This window comes from Bison bison, unplaced genomic scaffold (genome assembly GCF_000754665.1).
Source record: "Bison bison bison isolate TAMUID 2011002044 unplaced genomic scaffold, Bison_UMD1.0 scf7180017864346, whole genome shotgun sequence".
Taxonomy (NCBI): Eukaryota; Metazoa; Chordata; class Mammalia; order Artiodactyla; family Bovidae; genus Bison; species Bison bison.
Genome location: NW_011494918.1, coordinates 537,452 through 557,573, shown reverse-complemented (window position 1 = coordinate 557,573; position 20,122 = coordinate 537,452).

Below are 20,122 nucleotides of genomic sequence, written 5' to 3'. Positions count from 1 at the left end.
GATTATTGGGTAGGATTGCTATGAGGATGTTGGGAGATTTGTTTTGATTCTTGATTTCTGTCTTTTTATAATACTCAAGAAAGATGTTCTCTTCCCTTCTCTACTTAAATAACTCACTTGTCACCTTTAGGGTCCATTTTAATCTTTTTTCTTGCTCATTTGGCCTTTATCAAAATCTTTTACTCTTCTTATACTACTGAGTGATTATTTTCTCTTTTCAACTGGATTTAAATCTCATAGAAGACAGATAATATTTTCAAATATTTTGGGAATCATCTCCAATGTCTGACCCAGTTTTGTTTATCTAGTACTCAATAAACCCATGTGGAATAATGAGTCACAATAGAGCACACTTTTTAGGAGTTTTCAGGCATTTTAGTATATTTTTAGGGGTAGTTTGAGAGTGTTTCTTAACCTTCACCTGGAGAGCCACTCATGGTTGACTTTCACTTGATATGAAATGACTTATCTACCAGTTTTTCCATTTTCCTCTAAAGTCAGGTAAGAAAGGCCGGGAAGTCCTTCTAACCTCTCACTGACAATCTAGGGGATTTGTCAGCGTTTCCAGCATCTTCATTTCTGACTCTCTCAAGGGTTTACTTGATCTATTACCGTCTGACATCTGTTGGCTTAATAACTTTCCTTTCGGATATCCATCCATGAGGAGGCCTGACTGTGCCTCTTCCCAAGGCAGTTACTTCTTCGCTGGTCTCTCTCAGTCATGTTCATGCTAGGTATCTCCAGCTCCCTAATCAAGACTTCTGTTGTTAACTGGCATTTTCTCATTATCCCCTTTTCTCATTAGTACTTAAATTAATAACTAATCTTTTCTCTCAGATATTTCATATTGTAATTTCTTATCCCCCAATTGTGACTTGTAATGTTTCCCTCCAGGAAAAAAAAAAAAAAACAACAAAACAGAAAACTTCCCTGAGATGGATGTCCCTGACCCACTGGGTATGGAACAGAAAAAAGATACTCCAGAACTTAGGGGCTCCCTCATTGGGTGTTCCTTGGTTGTTGCGCTTTACTTCATTGACATTCAGGAAGTAATTGACACTGCAAAGTTCCAAATAACCCCACAGAACAGTTCTTTATTTATAGCAAATATTCTTGTTCATTTATTTCCTTCTCAAAAGGTTTTTTTTTTTTTTTTCAAATTAGCCCCAAGAGTAAATTTAGTGGGAGGTTATTAGGACAAAAGCTTTCCAGTGTAATCCTAGAAACCCAGTTGGTAGAAATTCATAGAGGACTTTTTACCTTCCTATGTGTTTCATGAAAGCAGGCACTATCCCTCTGCCATTTACCATTGTGGTCTCAGTATCCAACAGTGTTTGCAAACAGATAGGTCAGGAATACGGCAAGCTAAAATTTAATCTATTTCTCACTCTTGATTCTATGACAGGCATTACTCATCTATTATAGCAGTTTTTCTACAGAGTTGTCACCTCTCAATATTGCCCTAGGAAGTTTCTTCAAATTGATTGGAGTTGGCATGCAACAAAAAGTCTGTTTACTATTCTCATAGCACTCAATAAATATCTCTCAAAGACTGAAGTAATATTCTCCCCTATGCATGACCCCTTCAGCATCATCTTTGATAAACTACCATCCTGCTCCTATTTAAGCACTTCCACATGATGAAGCTGGGCTTCACTGATAGCTCAGTCGGTAAAGAATCCACCTGCAATGTGGGAGACCTGGGTTCAATCCCTGGGTTGGGAAGATCCCCTGGAGAAGGGAAAGGGTACCCACTCCAGTATTCTGGCCTAGAGAATTCCATTATATAGTTCATGGGTCACAAAGAGTCAGACACGACTGAGCAACTTTCACTTCACATGATGAAGAGCATGTTATTTTATAAGGCAGGTTCTCCCACTGTGATATAAATTAAACAGAAAATTCTTTATATTTTGAAAAATCCCACCTTTGCTAATTTATTGATCCCATTTTGCTAATACAGAGAACTCTTGCTGCCATAGGTTAATCTTTTTGTGAGGATTATTCCCTGTTTGAATAGCATCATGTAAAGGGCAGCCTTATCTAATCTTCTCAATTAGCCCTTCAATGGTCATCATGATCAACTCTGATTAATTTGACTTTTTCTCTTTTATGTCTAACTTATAACATTTTAATGGTAACTTTAATGTACATATACTATAAAAATTGTATGCAAAACCAACACAATATTGTAAAGTAAAAAAAAAAATTGGAAGCAACAATATGAAATAACATGTAGACAGTTAAGAATAATACACATAGACAAATATTATGAGGTTCTAGTGTTAAATACTTAGTGTTAAAGACAGTGTTAAGATCTTCACACTAGGTTTTGGTCATTGTGTTTAATGTCATGCCTCTGCAGATTCTGCACATATCTTCTTTAGTCACCCTGGAGTCATCAATATTGGGCAGATCACTTTCTACTTCAGAGATGCTAAGAATGATAGCTATGTAGTTTGTCTGTCAACAATTGCTCCAAATTCTATCCTTATAGACCATCTGCCCTGACTACATGGAATTCATCAACAGAATTTCCATGGATCACACGCTCTCCATTTCTGTTCCAAATTACTGTTGCTCAGTTCTCCACAGCTTTCTTTGGGCTGTGAGAATGTTAGTGCAATGGCAGGGACTTTTTAGAATTCCTTGTCTTCATATGGGAAAAAGAAATATTTCTTGGTTAAAAACTGCCCAGAAGATTACCCTAATAATCCAAATCTTTATTTTCTTTTTTCTTTTTTTTTTTTATATATTTTTTTTTCTCTAATTTTACTTTATTTTTAAACTTTACATAATTGTATTAGTTTTGCCAAATATCAAAATGAATCCGCCACAGGTAAAAATGACCCTACTGAATATAACTACCTATCTTTGAGAATCAGGGGAATGGTCAGAGCTGGAGCTTTAGCTTTTAAAACTGTTTCATTCTATCTAAGTTGATTACAATTCTTTCTTTAGTCAAAGTGCTTTTATTGACATTATTCCTCTTTATGTACGTGACATGGCTAATGGAGAATGGTGGGATTTTGCTGTCCATTCATTGCTAATGAATAGAAATAAATAATAAATTTTTAAGCATTGATCTTGAATCCTGAAGCCATATTAGTGTGTCCAACATGATGGACAGTCGCTCAGTCATGTTCAGCTCTTTGTGAACCCATGGACTGTAGACCACCAGGCTCCTCTGTCTATGGGATTCTCTGTGCAGGATTACTGGAGTGGTTGTCATTCCCTTCTCCAGGGGATCTTCCCGACTCAGGAATCAAACCAGAGTCTCCCGAATTGCAGGTGGATTCTTTACATCTGAGCCACCAGGGAAGCCATGCTAACTAATTTATTATTTCTAATCATTTTAATGATTCCTCAGAATTTCCTATATACTAGATCATGTCATGTGCAAACTGAGATAGCTTTACCTTTTCTTTTTCAACCTGAATGAGTTTTGTTGTTGTTGTTGTTGTTGTTGATATTGTAGGAAATAGTTTATATAGGAGAATATCCTTGTTTTTAGAAGAAAAACCTTTATTTCATATTTATTCTTTATTGTTAATTGAGCTATAGTTGACCTACAATGTTATATTAGTTTCAGGTATATATAATCAGGGAATACCAGAAAAACATCTGCTTCTGCTTCATTGACTATGCTAAAGCCTTTGACTGTGTGGATCAAAACAAACTGTGGCAAATTCTTCAAGAGATGGGAACAAGAAGCAACAGTTAGAACCAGACATGGAACAATGGACTTGTTCCAAATTGGGAAAGGGGTACGTCAAGGCTGTATATTGTCACCCTGCTTACTTAACTTATATGCAGAGTACATCATGCAAAATGTCAGGTTGGATGAAGCACAAGCTGGAATCAAGAGTGCCAGGAAAAATACCATAACCTCAGATATCAAGATATACTACCCTATTGGCAGAAAGCTGAGAGGGACTAAAGTGCTTCTTGATGAAGGTGAGAAAATAGAGTGGAAACAGCTGGTTTAAAACTCAACATTCAAAAAACTAAGATCATAGCATCTGGTCCCATCACTTCATGGCAAATAGATGGGGAAACAAATAGATGGGGGAACAGTGACAAGATTTTTTTTCTTGGGCCCAAAAATCACTTTGAATGGGGACTGCAGTCATGACATTAAAACATGCTTGCTCCTTGGAAGAAAAACTATAATGAACCTAGACAGCATATTCAAAAGCAGAGACATTACTTTGCTGACAAAGCCCATATAGTCAAAGTTATGATTTTCCCAGTAGTCATATATGGATGTGAGAGTTGGACCATAAAAAGGCTAAGCACTGAAGAGTTGATGCTTTTGAACTGTGATGCTGGAGAAGACTCTTGAGTCCCTCGGACTGCAAGGAGATCAAACCAGTCAATCCTAAAAAAAATAAACCCTGAATGTTCATTGGAAGGACTGATGCTAAAGCTGAAACTCCAATACTTTGGTCACCTGATGCCAAAGAGGCAACTCATTGGAAAAGACTGATGTTGGGGGAAAATGAGGGCAGGAGGAGAAGTGGGAAACAGGATGAGATTGTTAGATGGCATCACCAACTCAATGGATATGAGTTTGAGCAAACTCCAGGAGATGGTGAAGGACAGGGAAGCCTGGCATGCTGCAATCCAAGGGATTACAAAGAGTCAGACATAAATGAGCAAATGAACAGCAACAACAACATAAACATTTGAATCTCCATGTTATGTTTTGTTGTTCAGTCGTACAAACTCTTGGTGACCCCATAGACTGTAGAAATGCCAGGCTTTTCTGTCCTTCACTATTGCCCAGAGTTTACTAAACCTCATGACCATTGAGTGGATGGGCTATCCAATCATCTCATCCTCTGTCATCTCCTCCTGCCTTCAATCTTTCCCAGCATCAGAGTCTTTTCCAATGAGTCAACTCTTCGCATCAGGTGACCAAAGTATTGGAGCTTCAGCTTCAGCATCAGTCCTTCCAATGAATATTCAGTGTTGATTTCCTTTGGACTGGTTTGATCTTGCTGTGCAAGGGACTCTCAAGAGTCTTCTCCAGCATCACAATTCAAAAGCATCAATTCTTCATTCTCAGTCTACTTTATGGTCCAACTCTCATATCCATATATGACTACTGAAAAAACCATAGCTTTGACTGTATGGAACTTTCTCAGCAAAATGATGTCTCTCTTTTTGAATACACTGTCTAGGTTTATCATAGCTTTTCTTCCAAGGAGCAAGCATCTTTTAATTTCATGGCTGCAGTCAGCATCTGCCAGGATTTGGGAACCCAAGAAAATAAAGTCTGCCACTGTTTCCATTGTTTCCCCATCTATTTGCCGTGAAGTGATGGGACCGGATGCCATGATTTTAGTTTTTTGAATGCTGAGTTTTATGTGAGCTATTTCACTCTCCTCTTTCACCTGCATCAAGAAGGTCTTTAATTTCTCTTCACTTTCTGCCATAAAAGAGGTGTTATCTGCATTTCTGAGGTTATTGATATTTTTCTGGGCAATCTTGATTCCAGCTTTTGCTTTGTCCAGCCTGGCATTTCACATGATGTACTCTGCATATAAGTTAAATAAGTAGTGTGACAATATACAACCTTGACATACTCCTTTTCCAACTTTGAACCAGTCTGTTGTTTCATTCTAATTGTTTCTTCTTGACCTGCCTACAGGTTTCTCAGGAGGCAGGAAAAATCATCTAGTATTCCCATCTCTCTAAGAATTTTCCATAATTTGTTGTAATCCACACAGTCAAAGGTGTTAGCGTAGCCAATGAAACAGAAGTAGATGTTTTTCTGAAATTCTCTTGCTTTTACTATGATCAGTGGATGTTTGCAATTTTATTTCTGGTTCTTCTGCTTTTTGTAAATCCAACTTGTACATCTGGAAGTTCTCAGTTCACATACTCTTGAAGCCTAGCTTGGAGGATTTTTAGCATGACCTTGCTAGTATGTGAAAGAGTGCAATTGTGTGGTAATTTCAACATTCTTTGGCATTGGTCTTCTTTGGTACTGGAATGAAAACTGGTCTTTTCCAGTCCTGTGGCTACTGCTGAGTTTTTCAAATTTGCTGGCATATTGAGTATAGCATTTTAACAGCATCATATTTTATGATTTGAAATATCTCAGCTGGAATTCCATCACCTTCATTAGTTTTGTTCATAGTGATGATTCCTAAGGCCCACTTGATTTTGCATTCCAGTATGTCTGACTCTAGGTGAGTGATCATATCATCATGGTTATCCAGGTCATTAAGATCCTTATTGTATAGTTCTTCTGTGATCTTTCCACCTCTTCTTAGTATCTTCTGCTTCTGTTAGGCCCATACCATTTCTGTCCTTTTTTGAGCCCATCTTTGCATGAAATGTTTCCTTGGTGTCCCTAGTTTTCTTGTAGAGATCTCTAATCTTTCCCATTCTATTGTTTTTCTCTATTTCTTAGCATTCATCACTTAGGAAGGCTTTTTTAAAATCTCTCCTTGCTATTATTTCTTTTTTTTTTAAATTTTATTTTATTTTCAACTTTTACATAATTGTATTACCGCCACAGGTATACATGTGTTCTCTACATTCAGATGGGTATATCTTTCCTTTTTCCTTTGCTTTGCTTTTTGCTTCTCTTCTTTTCTCATCTATTCTTAATTCCTCCTCAACCATTTTGCCTTTTTGCAATTCAAATCAATGCTTATAGATTGCATTTAAAGCTACTAAAAAATCTTGGCTATATTCTTTGTACTATACAATATATCGTTGTAGCTTATTTATTCATTTGTTTTATTTTTTATTTTTTTAAGAATTGTTATTGAAGTATAGTTTGTGTACAAGGTGTTATAATAGTTTCACGTGTACAGCAATGTGAATCAGTTACACATATGCATATGTCCGTTCTATTTTCTTAGATTCTTTTCCCACATAGGCCACTACAGATTACTGAGTAGAGTTCCCTGTGCAATATAGCAAGTTCTTATTTGTTACCTATTTTAGATATAGTAGTGTGTATATTTATATATAGTAGTGTGTATATGTGAATCACTAATGGCTTTTTTAATTTCTTTTTTTGCCTAATTTCCCTAGTTGGAACCCAGTATTGTGTTGAATAGAAATGAAAAAAGTGAATATCCTTGTTATGTTCTTGGGCAAAAAGATCACCCAGTGTCTTACTAATAAGTACTATGCTAGGCTGTGTGGTTTTTGTAAATGTTCTGGTTCAGTAAGTTCTCTTCTAATAGTAGGGGGTTTTGAGTTTTTTTCAATCATGAAAAGTATTGCATTTTGCTACTTTTTTTCCTGCATGTTTCAAAGTGATCATGTGGATTTTGTTTTCTAGTCTATTTATGTGGTGCATTACATTAATTACTTTTCAGATTTAAGCCAAGACTATGTTTCTAAGATAAATCATTTTTGGTTGTGATGTATAATCTTTTTTAAATAAGTAACTGGATTCAGTTTGCTATGATATTATTAAAGATTTTTACATCTATATTCATACCAGATTCTCGAGCTGTAGTTTTCTTGTGTTGTTTTTGTTAGTTTTGGTATCAGGAAAGTACTGACTTTACTGAATATATTAGAAAGTGCTACCTCTTCTTATATTTTTTGGTGGAGTTTGTGGAGAATTTGTAATACTTCTTTAAATGAAGTATCTGGTGCTGAGCTTTTCTTCATGAGGATTTTTTAAAATTACTAATTCTATCTCTTTATTTACTATACATGTATTCAGACTTTCTACTTCTTGATCAGCTTTGGCATTTTTTTTTTCTTTCTAAGAATTTGCTGATTTCATATAGTTCATTAATTTATTGTCATAGTGTTGATTTTGATATTAATGTCCCTTCTTTCATTGCCAATGTTAGTTATTTGAATCCCTTCTTTTTCTTGGGCAATCTAACAAGTGTTAGTCGCTCAGTCATGTCTGACTCTTTGCCACCCTCTATCAGTGGGCTTCTCCAGCAAGAATAGTGGAGGGGGTTGCTACTTCTTTCTCCAGGGGAAATTCCCCACCCAGAGATTGAACCAGAGTCCCCTGCATTGCAGGTAGAGTCTTTACCATTTGAGCTACGAGGGAAGCCTAACAGAAGATTTATTCTTGTTTTGGGTGTATGTCTTTTCAAAGACTACCTGTTGCTTTTGTTCATTTTATTCACTGTTTTTATCCCCTTACTTATTTCCCCTGTTTTCTATTGTTTTCTTTCTTCTGAAAGTGTTGATTTAAAATTGTTCCCCACCTTTCTCAAGGTAGAAGACTAGGTTAATAACTAAAGATATTTCTTCTTGTTTAATTAGATACTATTACTATAAATTTCCCTCTAAGTGCTGCTTTAACTGTTTCTCAGACACTTTAGTGTGTTGTATCTTCATGTTCATTTGTCTCAAAGTATTTTCTGATTCCCCTTGTGATTTTTCTGCTGATCCTTTAGTTTTTTAGAATATACTGTTTGTGAATTTCCTAAATTTCACCTGTCATTATTTTCTAATATTTTTCTGTTGTAATCAGAGAACATGCCTTGTATGATTTCAAGTTTTTAAAATTTATTGTGAATGGTTTATGGCTGAACATATGGTATAAGATTACTCAACGTGCACTTTGGAAGAATGTACATTCCACTGTTATTGACTGGAGTGTACTATAGATACTTGTTAAGTCTAATCAGTTTATAGTATAGTTCACGTCTTGTACTTTCTCATTTATTTTGTGCATGCTATTCTTTCCACTACTGAAAGTTGGATATTGATGTCTCCAGAAATAGGTTGAAGTGTCCTTTTTCACCTTTCAGTTATTCTGAATTTATGTTGTTTAGGTACATATATATTTATAATTGTTAAAATTCCTCTATGAACTAAATCTTTTATCATTATAAAATGCTCTTCTTTATTTCTAGCAATATTTTTGTTTTAAAGTCTATTTTGTGTAATATTAGTATAGCCAGCTCAAGTCTTTTAAGGATACTGTATACGTGGTGTATCCTTTCCATCCTTTTACTTTCAAACAAATTGTACTTCAAGTTTGAAATGTGACTCCTGTAAATAGCATAATGTTGAATTTTGTCTTCTTTATCAAATCTGACAATCTGCTTAATAATTGGATTGTTAAAAGTTTAGTTTTGATACAGCTGATTTTACATCTGCCACTTTGAATATATCTCATATATTTTTTTTACTTCTCTTCTTCTTACTGCTTCTTTTGGCATTAATTACATATTTTCTAATGTAGCGTCTTAATTCAGTTAACAATTGTAAAGCTTTTAAACGTTTTTAAATGGTTGCTCTAGAGCTTACAATGTATGTTTTAAGTTATCAAAATCTACTTCAGATTTATATTAACTTAATTTCAGTGTAATATAGAAACTTTACTCTTATATAGCTCCATTTTCTCTTTTTCTTATATACTTATATACTCTTATATACTTATATACTCATATACTCTTATATACTTATATAGCTCTTATTTCTCTTTTTCTGTGCTATTATTGTTACACATGTAATGTCTCTATATGTTACTAACCCAAACATATGTTGTAATGATTATCACTATATTTTTTCTTTTAAAGAATCTGAGAGTAGAAAGGCAGGAAAGTATATTTTTACAGAGGTAGTAATTAACCTTTATATTTAATACTTCTTGTTTTCTTCATTTCTTATTTTGGATTTGAGTTACCATCTATTATCATTTTGCCACTACAATTCAATTTTGTTCCCACCTATCTCTTTTGTTTGAAGGAGGAATTGGCAATCTACTTCAGTATTCTTTCCCGGGAAACCCCACGGACAGAGGAGCCTGGCAGGCTATAGTCCTTGGGATCAGAGTCAGACAAGACTCCGCAACCAATCAGCAGCATCTCCTTTGCGCAGTTTTCCAAAATAAGTGGCATTTCTATATGTTACAGGCCTCAACTACAACTGTGTGCATATTGTTTTATTTGTTTAGCCCCTAAAGGGGAGAATTATTTTTGTTATATTGTCATTCATAATTAGATACATGGTTCCAATGTTCTTGGTTTTTCTGTGTATGTTAAAACTGTTTTCTGATAGTACTTGATTTCAGCCTAAATAAGTTCTTTTAGCATTTATCAGAATGCAACTCTACTAGCAACATAAACATGTTTTTATCTGGGAAATTTCCCCTTTATTTTTCAAAAATATTTTTATTGAATATAATTTCCCTGGTTGCCGTTCTTTAATTTAGCACTTTAAATATGTCTCTTATTGCCTTCTGATCTCCATTCTTTCTGATAAAAATCATTGGTTAATCTTATTAGAATTCCTTGTATCTAATGGGTTTTTTTTCTCTGCCTTTTTTTTTTTTTTTTTTTTTTGTGGAGAATATAATGTGTCTAGGTATGGATCCTTTTATGGCTAGCTTAATTGGAGTTTATTGTCCTTCTTGGATGTTTAGACTAACGTTTTCATCACTGGGACTATTTTTATTTTTTTAGAGTTTTTTTTCAAATGGGACATTCTGGTCATTATTTATTCAAATATTTTTTCCACATGTTTATTTCTTTTTTCTGATTCTCCCGTTATGCTTATGTACTTACATTTCTCTCAGTTTTCTTCATTTTCTCTATTCCATTTTCCTTTCTTCTGTGGACTTCATAATTTCTGTTTCCAAGCTCACCAACTTTTTCTCTGCCATCTCAAATCTACTATTGAGTCCTTTAATAATTAATTTCCATTTCTTTATTCATATTTCTGTGAGTTATTGCCACCACCCATTTCTTTAATTTTTAAAATATGGTTTCTTTTAGCTCTTTGCACATATTTATAATATTTAGCTCTTTTGAAGTTTTGTCTGCTGTGTCCAAATTCTCATCCCTTCGGGGACAGTTTTTATTGCATGTTTTTATTTTATTTTTTCCTATGGATAGCTCATACTGTCCTGATTTTTTTTTAATGTTTCTTTTTTGTTGTTGCTTAAAAGTAGATATTTTACATATATTGTAGCAACTCTGGACACTATTTCTTCTTTCTATGGGGATTGTGGTTTTATTTACTTTCTTTTAAATTAATTAATAATTTCTGCGATTCAGCCAGACTACTTCAGTGTCACCTAGTTCCGTTGCAGTTTGCAACCTCTAATGCTTGTCTTCAGAGTTGGCAGCCTTGGACATACATTAAATGTTCCTGGCCAGCAGCAATAACTGTGGCTTTAGCTGGGCCTTCCTTGATTTTCTCTTTCTCTGATATCATTGTTAAAATGTGGTTGTTCTTTTATTGCATGCACCCTCAGCTGTTAGCGTCCATTGACTCCAAACTGATAGTTCTGTTGTTCTCAAAAATGTGCTGGAGAAAAAAACTTTTTCTGTAATCAGTTCCAATTGAAATCCAGTCCCATGTCAGGGGTAGACGTTGAGACTTGCTCTGATGTTCCCATGGGCAAAATCTCTGCACTAGGGAGAAGGAGATCAGGGGAGTTGCTGGGGAACTCTACCAACGGCCTCACTTGGATCCTCCCTATAGCAGGAGCTGTGTGTATGTGTATGGGCTTAGTGGTACTGCCACTACGCTGCAAACAGTTCCTACTATAGGTTTTCCACAGTGAAGAGCCAGAGAAGATAGAGTTTGGTGATTTTGCAGCTGCCACATCTAACTACAATAGATCTTCTACCCTAGAATGATCAGGGAGATGGGAATTGCCAATCAGCTGCTGAGAAATAGACCAGCTTTTTGACAACACAGAGTAGGCAGGAAAGGGGTAACTGTTTTCTTCCCACCTGCCATGCCCACATCCTCCCTATGTAATATGATTTTGAGGTCTGGAAATGAGTGCAAATTGTTTGCTCTTTGGTTTCCTGGCAAGTCTTCTACAGCATACAGCTATAGACAATGGAATCTACTGACGTTCACTGGCAGCCTAAAGCACCCAGATTAACTTTCTCAACCTGGGGAACTGCTCTTAAAAATGTCCATACTTTTTTTTTTTTAATAAATGATTCTCAATTTGTTGAAAACTCTGATCAATCCCAAAACCATTCCACTTTGATTGATTGTCTTTGCTAATTTGACCAGTTTAATAGCTTCCTCTTCAGGGAGAGGTTTCCCTGAGCCACACCACCATTTTGAAAATCTTATTTCCCAACTCTTTTCTCTTTAGGCTTTCCTGAATCCTTTCCAATTATACACATTGTTAAAAACCCATAAACTTCTGATAAGCTGTAAACTTTCTCATAAAATTATACCTAATGAAATAACACATTATCCATTTTGTTTTTCAGTTGCTCAGTTGTATCTGACTCTTTTTGACCCCATGGAGTGCAGCACACCAGGCTTCCTTGTCCTTCACCAGCTCCCAGAGCTTGCTCAAACTCATGTCCATTGAGTTGGTGATGCCATCCAGCCATCTCATCCTCTGTCATCCCCTTCTCCTCCCGCCTTCTATCTTTCCCAACATCAGGATCTTTTGCAATAAGTTGGCTTTTCGCATCAGGTGGCCAAATTATTGGAGCATTATTCAGCATCAGCCCTTCCAATGAATATTCAGGGTTGATTTTCTTTAGGATTGACCGGTTTTATCTCATTGCAGTCCAAGGGACTCTCAAGAGTCTTCTCCAACACCACAGTTTGAAACCATCAATTCTTCATGCTCAGCTTTCTTTATGGTCCAACTCTCACATCCCTACATGACTATATGGACCTTTTTAGGCAAAGTGATGTCTCTGATTTTTAATACACTGTGTAGGTTTGTCCCTGATAGCTCAGTTGGTAAAGAATTGTCCTGCAATGCAAGAGACACCAGTTCAATTCCTGGGTAGGGAAGATCCACTGGAAAAGGGATAGGTTACCCACTCTAGTATTCTTGATCTTCCTTCTTGGCTCAGCTAGTAAAGAATCTGCCTGCAGTGTGGGAGACCTGGGTTTGATCTCTGGGTTGGGAAGAGCCCCTGGAGAAGGGAAAGGCTACCCACTTCAGTATTCTGGCATGGAGAATTCCATGGACTGTATAGTCTACGGGGTCGCAAAGAGTTGGATACGACTGAGCAACTTTCACTTTCACTAGGTTTGTCATAACTTTTCTTCCAAGGAGCAAGCATCTTTTAATTTCATGGCTTCAGTCACCATCTGCATGATTTTGGAGCCCAAGAAAATAAAATATTTCACTATTATCATTGTTTCCCCACCTATACGGCATGAAGTGATGGGATTGGATCTTAGTTCTTTGAATGTTGAGTTTTAAGCCAGTTTTTTACTCTCCTCTTTCACCTTCATCAAGAGACTCTTTATTTCTTCTTCCCTTTCTGCCATAAGGGTGGTGTAATCTCCATACCTGAGGTTATTGATATTTCACCTGGCAATCTTGATTCTGAAGTTTTAGCTTCATCCAGCCCAGCATTTCACATGATGTACTCTGCATATAAGTTAAATAAGTAGGATGACAATATACAGCCTTGATGTATCACTTTCCCAATTTTGAATCAGTCCATTGTTCCATTATTACCCATTATTATCCATAATAAATACTGCTGCTGCTGCTAAGTCACTTCAGTCGTGTCTGACTCTGCGACCCCAGAGACGGCAGCCCACCAGGCACCCCCGTCCCTGGGATTCTCTAGGCAAGAACACTGGAGTGGGTTGCCATTTCTTTTTCCAATGCATGCAAGTGAAAAGTGAAAGGGAAGTTGCTCAGTCTTCTGACTCTTAGCGACCCCATGGACTTCAGCCTACCAGGCTCCTGCATCCATGGGATTTTCCAGGCAAGAGTATTGGAGTGGGGTGCCATTGAATTCTCTGTAATAAATATTAGGCACTTACTATTGGTAAGAGACTCTGAAAAGCTATGAAAGTAAAAGTGAAAATCTCTCAGTTGGGTCAGACTCTTTGCGACCCCATGGACTGTAGCCTGATAGGCTTCTCAGTCTATTGAATTCTCCAGGCCAGAATACTGGAGCTGTTCCTTCAGAGGATCTCTCCAACCTAGGGATCAAACCCAGGTCTCCTGGATTGCAGGCAGATTCTTTACTGTCTGAGCCACCAGGGAAGTCCTGAAAAGCTACAGAAGACATAAAATAATTAGATAAGATTTTCCCATTTAAAACATTTGCAGACTAATAGCAGGGTAAATTTTGATATTATAGCATAGTTATTTAGACTAAAGCCCTCTGGAATCAGAGTGGGATTTATACCTTTGTTCTACCACTTAATAGCTGTGTGATCTTGAGCAATTTACTTAACTTTTAAAAATATTTTTCCTCATTTACAAAATGGACACAATAACAATAGTGCTTCATAGGAGTGCTGTGAGGGAGGATCAAAGAAAAATAACCTTTTAAAAAACAGCTAGCATATCCAATTACACAGTAAGGGTTTGCACTTATTAGAATTTCATAAGTGTTAATTGTTAAAATAATAGTAATAATATAGGAGTAAATAAAGAGAGAAAAGATTAAATTTTATATGTATGAAAGGTAAAAAAGATTCCACCAGCTAAGAAGTGATCATATATCATACTTTAATACTTTGAAGAATTGCGTCATAGCAGGTACTCAATAAATGGATGTTGAATCAAATTTAAATCAGTTGGCATTTTATGGGTGATTTATACTATGCAATATATTTCACTGTTTTCAATTGTCTTCTTAATTAATAGGGGCATATTCAAATATATCATCCAAGAGGTGAACTGTTTTGTTTTAAAAGAAAATAGAATAAACTTATGTGGAAACACATTGAAATAGATATTGGATTTCCCAGGTTCACATTCCTGTATTGCTATTAACTATCCATGTGACCTTTGCAAATCATTTCCTTGTCTCCCTCTTTCTCAATTGCCTCATTTGTTAGATGAAAGTAGTTCCCAACTCGATGTGCATCACATCTATCTATAAACTATGCTAAAGTACACAGATTTCAGATTATACTTGGAAAAGTTAGAGATGGTTTGATTTCTGTCTTGACAATTTTAAGTCGTGGTGTAGCTTTCCTATCTGGACAACTGTATATGTCTCATCTCCAAGAGGAGAGTGAAAAAGTTGGCTTAAAGCTCAACATTCAGAAGACTAAGATCATGGCATCTGGTCCCATCACTTCATGGGAAATAGATGGGGAAAGAGTGGAAACAGTGTCAGACTTTATATGTTTGGGCTCCAAAATCACTGCAGATGGTGATTGCAGCCATGAAATTAAAAGACGCTTACTCCTTGGAAGGAAAGTTATGACCAACCTAGATGGCATATTCAAAAGCAGGGACATTACTTTGCCAACAAAGGTCCGTCTGGTCAAGGCTATGGTTTTTCCAGTGGTCACATATGGATGTGAGAGTTGGACTGTGAAGAAAGCTGAGCACCGAAGAATTGATGCTTTTGAACTGTGGTGTTGGAGAAGACTCTTGAGAGTCCCTTGGACTGCAAGGAGATCCAACCTGTCCATCCTAAAGGAGACCAGTCCTGGGTGTTCTTTGGAAGGAATGATGCTAAAGCTAAAACTCCAATACTTTGGCCACCTCATGTGAAGAGTTGACTCATTGGAAAAGACTCTGATGCTGGGAGGGATTGGGGGCAGGAAGAGAAGGGGATGACAGAGGATGAGATGGCTGGATGGCATCACTGACTCAATGAACATGAGTTTGAGTGAACTCCGGGGGTTGGTGATGGACAGGGTGGCCAGGCGTGCTGCAATTCATGGGGTCGCAAAGAGTCGGACACGACTGAGCGACTGAACTGAACTGAACATCTCCATTTTCAGTTTTCCTGGTTAAAGGTTTATAAATTTTACTAATTATTTTAAAGACCAGTTCATTAGTTTTACTAATGAATATTTTATTAACCTTCATTCAGACTATTCCTAGCATTCTTTATTTCTTTGTAGATTTTCAAGTTCCTCTTGTAGTATACTCCTTTTCTTGAAAAACGTCAAGATTTCTTGTAGTGTAGACCTGCTAGTAATAGATTTTCTAAGCTTTTGTTTTTACAAAAAATGTTCTTATTTCTTCTTTACTTTTGGAAGATGTTTACACTGAGAATAGAAGTTTTAGTTGACAATGTTTCTCTTTCAGCCCTTTAAAAATGTCATCATGTTCTTCTCCAGACTGCATAGTTTCTGAAGAGACATTTCCTGCAATTCTTTTCTTTGTTCCCTGTATATAATGTTTTCTTTTTTTGGTGGGGGGAGGAGGGGTCATCTGGCTATCTTTAAATTTTTAATTTGAATTTTTTTTTATAATTTTGAGTATAATATGTTGACCTGTATATGTGTTTATCTTGTTAGCATTCCTGAGTTTCTGGAATATTTGTTTTGATGTTTTGATGTTTTTCATCAGTTTTGGAAATTTCTTGGCCTTTATCCTTTGAAAAAAATTTTGGCTCATTTTAAATTTCTTCTTCTTCTAGGATTTTCATTACAAACTGTTTGATATTACCCCATAGGTCTTAAGGAGAAGGCAATGGCAATCCATTCCAGTACTCTTGCCTGGAAAATCCCATGAGCAGAGGAGCCTGGTAGGCTGCAGTCCATGGTGTCTTGAAGACTAAGCGACTTCACTTTTACTTTTCACTTTCATGCATTAGAAAAGGAAATGGCAACCCACTTCAGTGTTCTTTGCCTGGGGAATCCCAGGGACGGGGGAGCCTGGTAGGTTGCCGTCTGTGGGGTCACACAGAGTTGGACAAGACTGAAGTGACTTAGCAGCAGCAGCAACAGCAACATAGGTCTTAAATGTTCTATTACATTTTCATCTCCTATTTTAAATTTTTACTTCAGTATTTTACTTTTCAAATCATGTTTTCATGATTTTATTTTTTATGTTTCATCTATTGAAATTCAAGTTCACTTTTGACCTTGCTAAAGTCATTTTTTATGTACGTTACCATATTTCTCTCATTTGTTATATTGTCATTTGGGTTTTGTCTTATAATATTAATTCTCTACTAAATGTCTATTTATGTATGCTGTACACCTTTCCACTAGATCCTTTAATATATTAAACATAATTATTTTAAATTTCCTGACTTATAGTTTCAACATCTTGGTCATAGCTATATATTTTTCTATTGAGTGCTATAACTTTTAAAAACATGTTTTTGTGTGTGTGTGTTTATCTTGATTATTTTTCTCACTCATAATTTTTGATTGAAAGCCAAACATTTCTTCATAAACTGAGTTAAATAGTATTCATATTTATTTCTGGAAATAAGCACACATCTCTTTCTGTCAGACATTTAATGTAGGGGATTGAATTATTCCATTTTCACCTGATTCAGCCTCAATCTCAGGTAGGCACCATCTTCCTCTTCTAGGTGTCTTTTTCTTCCTCATCTTCCTTGTCTTTCTCAGTGATCCTCCCTTTCCCTAGCAATAGGGTGTCTCCAAAGGTCTGTGCCCATGATAATTTCCTGTCTTTCCTCCAGAAGTAGAAAGGTTTTGCTTTGTTTCCTTCCCACAAAAGGCATTATCTTCACTTGTGAACTGAGGATGACAGGCTGGTTTGCCTTCAACAGAGATGCTTAAGTCTTTTGTTCAAAAGAGAATCAGTTCAGTTCAGTCACCCAGTTGTGTCAGACTCTTTGTGACTCCATGGACTGTAGCATGCCAGGCTTTCCTGTGCATCACCAACTCCCAGAGCTTGCTCAAACTCATGTTCATCAAGTCAGTGATACCATCTAACCATCTCATCCTCTGTCATCCCCTTCTCCCACTTTCAATCTTTCCCAGCATCAGGGTCTTTTCAAATAAGTTAGTTCTTCGCATCAAGTGGCCAATATATTGGAGCTTCAGCATCAGTCCTTCCAATGAATATTCAGGACTGATTTCCTTTAGGATGGACTGGTTGGATCTCCTTGAGGTCCAAGGGGCTCTCAAGAGTCTTCTCCAACACCACAGTTCAAAAGCATCAATTCTTTGGTGCTCCTCTGTCTTTATAGTCCAACTTTCACATCCATACATGACTGCTGGAAAAACCATAGCTTTCACTAGCTTTGGCAAAGTAATATCTCTACTTTTTAATGTGCTGTCTAAGTTGATCAAAACTTTTCTTCCAAGGAACAAGCATCTTTTAATTCCATGGCTGCAGTCACCATCTGCAGTGATTTTGGAGCCCAAGAATATAGTCTGTCACTGTTTTCATTGCTTCCCATCTATTTGCCATGAAGTGACGGAACCAGATCCCATAAGCTTAGTTTTTGGAATGTTGAGCTTTAAGCCAACTTTTTGCACTCTCCTCTTTCACTTCCATCAAGAGGCTCTTTAGTTCTTCTTTGCTTTCTGCCATAAGGGTGGTGTCATCTGCCTATCTGAGGTTATTGATATTTCTCCCAGCAATCTTGATTCCAGCTTGTGCTTCATCCAACCCAGCGTTTCTCATGATGTACTCTGCATATAAGTTAAATAAGCAGGGGGACAGTATGCAACCTTGACATATTCCTTTCCTGATTTGGAAATACAGAGGGAAGAATCTAGGTAGTAATCCTTTCCTGTGGCTGTTGCTATGTCCCACCTTCCAACTGTACCATCAGGAAGATTTCTCAGGATTTTCACCTTGCCCCAGTCTTCCTTGTGAGCATCAAGTGAGGTCCAGGAGAAGATCCTGTAAGTGATGGAAACTCTAGTGCTGTGGCAGCCAGGAGTTTTATATTGTCACTACACCCCACACAAGACTGTGAGCAAAACAAAACAAAACACACACACACAAGTAGACTGAATCCTTCTTAGCAGCTCAAGTGGTGTCTTAGGTCTCTCTCACCTGTGCTTTCTCAGTGCCTGGGTCCTATCTTTCCCTGGAGGCATCTGTCTTTCCTTCAGTTTCAAGCAAATGATTGTCCTGTGACTTTGGATCTCTCATGCATTCAAGAAAAGCTAAGCCTTTATAGATTATCTGGCTTTTTCTTGTTATTAAGATGTTGGTTACATTTTTCTACATTCCAAATGGAAACTGGAAGCTCCTTATGTGGTTTTATCTCAAGCCTGGAATAAATAATTAAAAATCAGTAGGTATCAGGAAGTTTTAAAGCAACAATAAATAGATAGAAGGCTCAGGAATTTAAGAAAATTATGGGACACATATATTTTGTTTTTGTATATTTCTGTATTTTGTTTTTGTATAATTTTCCAAGTTACCATAATACAATGTATAGATTTTTCTACATATACTCTATGACCCTTAATTTTTACACTAACCTAAAAGGAAAAAAATATATATTTATATAATGCTCAATTTGCAGTTTTGAAGGTTCAAATAGTCTTCAAATTACATTTCCAACATCAGTTATATGACAGTTAAGAGACCAAGTCTTGCACTTGACACATAATGGATGTTAAATAGTAAATGACAGAAAAGATGTATAAACGACAAGGGTGAGAACTCATTTCTGTTACCTCAAATCTGAAGGCATTTTTTTCTGGTTAAGTTCAACACATCTGTAACATTTTTAATAGAAAATTACTGCTATGTGTTTAGTTCTGTTCAGTTCGGTTGCTCAGTTGTGTCCGACTATTTGCGACCCCACTGACTGCAGCATGCAAGTTCTTCATGTTCAACACCACTCCTGGAGTTTACTCAGACTTATGTCCATTGAGTCAGTGATGCCATCCAACCATCTCATCCTCTGTTGTCCCCTTCTCCCCTTGCCTTCAATCTTTCCCAGCATCAGAGTCTTTTCCAATGAATCAAGTCTTTGCATGAGGTGGCCAAAATACTGGAGTTTCAGCTTCAGCATCATTCCTTCCAAACAAATCCCAGGGCTGATCTCCTTCAGAAGGGACTGGTTGGATCTCCTTGCAGTCCAAGGGACTCTCAAGAGTCTTCTCCCACACCACAGTTCAAAAGGAACAATTCTTTGGCACTCAGCTTTCTTTATAGTCTAACTCTCACATCCATACATGACCACTGGAAAAATCATAGCTTTGATTAGACAGAACTTTGTTGGCAAAGTAATGTCTCTGCTTTTGAATATGCTATCTAGGTTGGTCGTAACTTTTCTTCCAAGGAGCAAGCATCTTTTAATTCCATGGCTGCAATCACCATCTGCAGTGATTTTGGAGCCCCCCCCCCAAAAAAGTCAGTTACTGTTTCCATTGTTTCCTCATGTATTTCCCATGAAGTGATGGGACCAGATGCCATGGTCTTCGTTTTCTGAATGTTGAGTTTTAAGCCAACTTTTTCACTCTCCTCTTTCACTTTCATCAAGAGGCTCTTTAGTTCCTCTTCACTTTCTGC